Genomic DNA, 7,631 nt, shown 5'->3' with positions numbered 1-7,631 from the left:
TTTCCCTTTACCCTTGAAAGGTCTAGGCTGCGATCTATGAAGAATTTTACGAACATCCAAGTCGAGCTCTTCCTCATCAAGTTGGGGGGTTATCACTCCTACCATGACGACCTCGATCCATGATCCTATCAATACGAGAATTCTTGTTAAGTCCTTTTATTTATAATTCAAATCCGACTTTAGATCCAACTGATTCTGGGGTTCTTTAGATTGGTCAACTCTCCACAAAATCACGGGATAAAGATCCCTTATATAGAACTCATTATCATATAACAATTCATTTAGAACATATCATTCATATTCTTAACACAATAATGGTCAATCAGACCAAAAATTCCATCTGAATATTCCTCCATGGAAGTTTCAGTTATGCAGGTTTTTAATTTGTCATCCCTTAACTGGATCCATTAGGTCAAGTGTTAACAGTAGCAATCTGTCATTGCACAATCCACTAATCTCGTAGTGATTTGCTGAAGTCATTATCGTCATTCCAATTACGAACATCATCACAGGGACTCGTCCCATTCATCCTCATTGTGGCTTTGTTCAACTGATTGCTTTTCAACCAAAATTCAGGAATCATCTTTTTTTTTTCAATCAGAATCCAAATCAACTCATCAATTCTCAACCAGAATTTTAAAATCATATCAACCACATTCGAATTCATCATCTGGATAGCATTTTTACTTATAATTTCAAGGTCTTAGATTTACTCGTATATACTGCCAGTAAAGAGCTACAGTTATACCCTCGGTATATACGGGTAGTCACGGCGGTCCTTGGAATTAAATACCATCATGACTAGGCCTCAAGCAAGTCAGGGATTTCCATACAATTGTGGTACTTCATTTGAAGATCCACTTTCAATTTTATGAATCTTTATTTTGAATATCAATTTGTATGAATTTTATCATACAATATAAACTTTTATTGTTACTTCACAAATTTTTGACATTTTTGGCTTTTCAGTTGATCCACGTTAGTCAATTCGCTCTGATACCAGCTGAAAGATCCCTGCCCCCCCTCCGCACAACGGATTCGAGGGTTCTAGCAGTGGAAGTAGCACTTCTTACGCGCGGCAAGATCCCTCACTCGAGGCCTCGCCCAACGGATATCCGGACAAGAGACTAATCCCTTGGTTCTTCAAAAAATGAACCCGAAAAAACTTCCCCCTACTGGAAAGCACGGGCGATTCCTCCAGGACATTTGTACTCTAACGTAGTTAGGGTCATTACTGACCAAACTGATTCGACCAAACCTGTGAGTCACTTGGTCACATCAAGGAAGAAACTTGCACTTGGATCATAGAAACCAACGCTTTTTTCCCCATCGAGAGGCATAGCCGTTGATTCTTTTTCCATAGAACAATTACTATCCGGGATTTACTTCATTTATCGTACTATAACAGAATTGAGTCTCATTTTACGGATCCCTTGATCCGACTAAGTGACTCATAGGTTTGGTCGGATTAGTTTGGTCAATAATGACCCTGACTACGTTAGAGTACAAATATCCTGGAGGAATCGCCCATGCTTTCCGGTAGGGGAAAGTTTTTCCAGGTTCGTTTTTTAAACTAAGGGATTAGTCTCTTGTCCGAATATAATCCGAGTGAATATAAAACGATAGGAAATTCTCTCTCAGAGTATTTACTTATTCATTCATCAATTACTCATAGAAATCAAACATACAATTAAAGAGAATTCTAATTTTGATATAAAAATTCTTTATGCATCTATTTATGCATGAAAATTAACTTCAATGGGAATAACACTTTTAAAATAAAAAGAATTTCTTTATGCATCTATTTATGCATAAAATCAATTTTAATAGGAATAACACTTTTGTAATAAAAACTTTCTTTATGCATCTTTCTATGAATAAAATCAAATTTAATGAAAATAACACTTTTATAATAAAAAAATTTCCATTATGCATCTTTCTATGCATAGAAATCAAATTCAATGAAAATAACACTTTTATAATAAAAAAATTTCTATTATGCATCTTTCTATGCATAGAAATTAAATTCAATAAAAACAACACTTTTATAATAAAAAAATTTTCATTATGCATCTTTCTATGCATAGAAATTAAATTCAATGAAAATAATATTTTTATAATTAAAAAAAATTCATTATGCATCTTTCTATGCATAGAAATTAAATTCAATGAAAACAACACTTTTATAATTAAAAAAATTTCTATTATGCATCTTTCTATGCACAGAAATTAAATTCAATGAAAACAACACTTTTATAATAAAAAACAAGTTAAGTCTGTAATAAATTTTCCTTCTATCTGGTTTAATCAGATGAAGGTTAGTTTAGTCTCTTGACCCCATTAGAAAATTCGTTAAGAAATTTAAAAAGGTGGAATCGTCCCTGTTTTCTGGGCAAGGGAATTTTTTTCGGTTTCGGTTTCGGAACAACCACCAGATTAGTCTCATGCCCGGACATTCGAGGGCGAGGCCCCGAGTGGGAAACCTTGCCCCGCATAGGAGGGAGCTACTTCCGCTCTGCCAGCAATCGAGAATCCGGTGCGTGGAGGGCAGTGGGATCTCACACTATCTTAGCATATTGAGGTATAAATAATCTCATTACCTCTATTCACATCACATCCATCCATCCATTCATTCACATCTATCTGATTCATATCACATCTATTCACCTCCCATCTCATCACCTCTATTTACATCACATCCATCCATCCATTCATTCACATCTACCTGATTCACATCACATCTATTCACCTCACATCTCATCACCTCTATTCATAGAATTTAAACATACAATTTAAGAGAATTCTAATTTTGATATAAAAATTCTTTACGCATCTATTTATGCATAAAAATCAACTTCAGTGGGAATAATACTTTTATAAAAATCCTTTTATACATCTATTTATGCATAAAAATCAACTTTAATGAGAATAACACTTTTGAAATAAAGATAAATCTTTTATGCATCTTTCTATGCATAAAATCAATTTTAATGAGAATAACACTTTTGAAATAAAAATAAATCCTTTATGCATCTTTCTATGCATAGAAATTAAATTCAATGAAAACAACATTTTTATAATAAAATTTTCATTATGCATCTTTCTATGCATAGAAATTAATTTTAATAATTAATATCAGTGATATCCATGCATGTTCATAGGTGAATATGTACATGGAGTAAATTAGAATATTTCTTTTAGAATGCACACGGTAGGAATTACAAATTCTAGAAAATTTTGCCATAACCTCCTTTGTATGGCTGACCATTTCTCATTTTTAACATTCTATTTTCAATTTAAATTAACCCAATTAGATATAAAGGATTCTAATCTACACAATTTTCAATTTCTAAGAGAGTAAACAATAGAAAAGTTTAATTAATCTTTTTGTTGAACATTCTAGGATAAAGAAAGGTTGAATTGTAAAGAAGAGAAGGGGGAGGCCTTTTCATCAAAGCATAGCATTAGAATTTGCTTTAATCAAACTAGAAAATCAAGAAAACCATAGCATTAGAATTTGCTTTAATCAACTATCAAACTAGAAAATCAAGAAAACCATAGATTTGAAATTAAAAAGTAAGAAAAATTTAGCTTACATGGAGTTGTAAGCTTTCCTTTGGTTTGAGGGATTGAGGGTTCTACTCTTGTTTGAAGCAAGAGTGGCCACCAATTACTTTGGAGAGGATTCAGCAAAAAACAATTGAATTATCAAGAAAATTCAATGTAATTGGCTCTAGGTAGAAGTAGAGTAACAATGCATAAACACTATCAATCTTTTACAAAGGGGGAGGCTTCTATTTATAGGAAAAAATGAGCCTCTAACCAAGCAAACAGATTCTAGAATTTTCCAGATCAGTTTGGTCAGTTTTTGACCATTTTTGGGTCAGATTAGCTTACTTTTTGGATCTAGTTGAAACAGGAGAGAAGGGGAGATGAAAATATCCCATTATTTTTTAGTTCAAAACTCCTCCACACATGTGAAATAGGCGCCTCCTTCATGAGGGGAGATCCCCACACTGAGGTGTCAAAAATACATCATTTCTTCTAAATAACTCTTCTTTTTTTAACTAATAAACCTTGTTCTTAGTCAACGCTTCATATTTTATGTGAGCATTTACTCATTTTTGGAGGATTTTCTTTTATTCTTCAATTTATCTTCTCCCTACATTTGGATTAATAAATCTTATTGGTCCATAGAAACCTTAACTGGACCATAATCCAAAAATTTCTGAAAATCTAGACACTTAGGCTAAGGTCCTTTAAAAAAAAACCTATTTTCAATTAAATCCAATTGCACTTTGGAAAGTTCTTTTTGAATTTCTCTTTCAAGGGAAACCATTTTAGACACCAGGAGGATTTTTATATCCAAAAATATCTCAATTTTGAATTACCTCTCTCTAGACATTCTCTCACCAGGCCAAAACAGGGTAAAACAAGATCTTTCTTTTATTTCAGAGAGGGGAATAATTATAAGATCAGAAGGGGAGGTTCTTATACATACACACCTCAAAAGGTGGAGGAAGGAATCTTACATCCTACCCCACTTAAGAAACGTGAGATGTCCTCATCTCGCAATTGGAGGACAACTCTTTTGCTTAAGATCCAACTGATTCTAGGGAACCCAACAGAATCCTGGGATAAAGATCCTTTATATAGAACTCATCATCAGATAACAGTTCACTCAGATCATATCATTTAAATCCTTATCACAATAATGGTCCAATAGACCAAAATTTCCATCTGAACAGTCCTTCATGGGAATTTTCAATTATACAGATTTGTAATTTGACATTACTTAACTTGATCCACTGGGTCAAGTGTTAACAGCAACAATCTATCTCATAGCACAATCCACTAATCTCATAGTGATTTGCTGAAGTCATTATCGTTATTCCAGTTACGAACATCATCAGAGGGACTCGCCCCATTCATCCTCATTGTGGTTTTGCTTAGCTTATTACATTTCAACCAAAATTTAAGAATCATCATTTTTCAATCAGAATCCAAATCAACTCATCAGTTCTCAACCAGAATATACCAAGCCAAAACAAGGTAAAACAGGATCTTTCTTTTATTTCAGAGAGGGGAATAATTATAAGATCAGAAGGGGAGATTCTTATACCTACACACCTCAATAGGTGGAGGGAGGAATCTTACATCCTACCCCACTTAAAAAACGCGAGATGTCCTCATCTCAGGACAACACTTTCCCTTAAGATCCAACTGATTTTGGGGTTCCTTATAGTCTGGTGAACCCAACAGAATCCTGGGATAAAGATCCCTTATATAGAACTCATCATCAGATAACAGTTCACTCAGATCATGTCATTCAAATCCTTATCACAATAATGGTCCAATAGACCAAAATTTCCATCTGAACAGTCCTTCATGGGAATTTTCAATTATATAGATTTTTAATTTGACATCACTTAACTTGATCCACTGGGTCAAGTGTTAACGGCAGCAATCTGTCAGCACAATCCACTAATCTCATAGTGATTTGCTGAAGTCATTATCGTTATTCTAGTTACGAACATCATCAGAGGGACTCGCCCCATTCATCCTCATTGTGGTTTTGCTCAGCTTATTACATTTCAACCAAAATTCAGGAATCATCATTTTTCAATCAGAATCCAAATCAACTCATCAGTTCTCAACCAAAATTTAAAAATCATATCAACCACATTAAAATTCATCATCTGGATAGCATTTATGCTTACAATTTTAAGGTCTTAGATTTACTCGTATATACTGCCAGTAAAGAGCTACAGTTATACCCTCGGTATATATGGATAGTCACGGTCCTTGGAATTTTAAGGTAAACTCGTCCACGGATATCCGGACAAGAGACTAATCCATCGGTTCTTCCAAAATCGAACCCGAAAAAACTTCCCTCGCCCAGAAAGCATGGGTGATTCCTCCATTGACTCTCCGTCAGCTGTTGCAACTTTATCAGATTAGGTCTCCACGACCTCATTCACAAGACGGTCAAAATGCTTCCCCAGCATTCTTGACATAAAACAGTCATTTAAAAACAAGTCATAAATATAGTTTCTAATGAACTCTCGTCTTTCCACATTGTTCCACATCAATCCACATTATTTAAATCACATCCATTTCATATGTATTCCCATTCTCATCCAATCACATCATTTTCATCTCATCACATCTTTCCTCATTTATTCTCATCAGATCTTATCCACTCGCATTTACCCATCTCCACATCTCATCACATCACATTCATTCACATCTTAACTCACATGACATCACATCCCGATTCACATCACATTCATTCATATCCATCACATTCATTCGTTCATATCCACCACATACATTCTCATAACCATCTTATCGCAAACATTCTGTCCACATTATATCACATCACTTCTTTCCACATCATATCTCATTCATACACATCTCATCTCATTCATCCACATCCATCCAATCGTTCACATGTACGACTTCTCACATCTATTCATACATTCATATCTATTACTTCACATCCACATATATTCATGTCACATCACATCACATTCTTTCACATACACATCGATATCCATCCATTCATTCACATCCATCTGATTCACATCACATCTCATCACATCTATTCACCAAACATCTCATCACCTCCATTCACATCACATCCATCCATCCATTCATTCACATCTATCTGATTCTTATCACATCTATTCACCTTACATCCATCCATCCATTCATTCACATCTATCTGATTCTTATCACATTTATTCACCTCACATCTCATCACCTCTATTCACATCACATCCATCCATCCATCCATTCATATCTATCTGATTCACATCACATCTCATCACCTCTATTCACATCACATCCATCCACCTCACATCTCATCACCTCTATTCATATCACATCCATCCATCCATTCATTCACATCTACCTGATTCACATCACATCTCATCACCTCTCATCACCTCTATTCACATCACATACTTCCATCCATTCATTCACATCTACTTGATTCACATCACATCTATTCACCTCACATCTCATCACCTCTATTCACATCACATCCATCCATCCATTCATTCACATCTATCTGATTCATATCACATCTATTCACCTCACATCTTATCACCTCTATTCACATCACATCACCTCTATTCACATCATATCCATCCATCCATTCATTCACATCTACCTGATTCACATCACATCTATTCACCTCACATCTCATCACCTCTATTCATAGAATTAAAACATAGAATTTAAGAGAATTCTAATTTTTATATAAAGATTCTTTACGCATCTATTTATGCAAAAAAAATACTCTTCAGTAGGAATAATACTTTTATAAAAATCTTTTTATGCATAAAAACCAACTTTAATGAGAATAACAATTTTAAAATAAAAATAAATCCCTTATGCATCTTTCTATGCATAAAATTAATTTTAATGAGAATAAAACTTTTAAAATAAAAATAATTTTTTTATGCATCATAAAATCAATTAGAATAACACTTTTGAAATAAAAATAAATCTTTTATGCATCTTTTTATGCATAAAATTAAATTTTAATGAGAATAACACTTTTGAAATAAAAATAAATCCTCTAGTGTGTGTGTGTGTGTGTGTGTGTGTGTGTGAGAGAGAGA

The sequence above is a fragment of the Cibotium barometz genome, chromosome 19 (genome assembly GCF_041138505.1).
Source record: "Cibotium barometz isolate CiBa-2024 chromosome 19, ASM4113850v1, whole genome shotgun sequence".
Taxonomy (NCBI): Eukaryota; Viridiplantae; Streptophyta; class Polypodiopsida; order Cyatheales; family Cibotiaceae; genus Cibotium; species Cibotium barometz.
Note: the sequence above shows the minus strand (reverse complement) of the source record.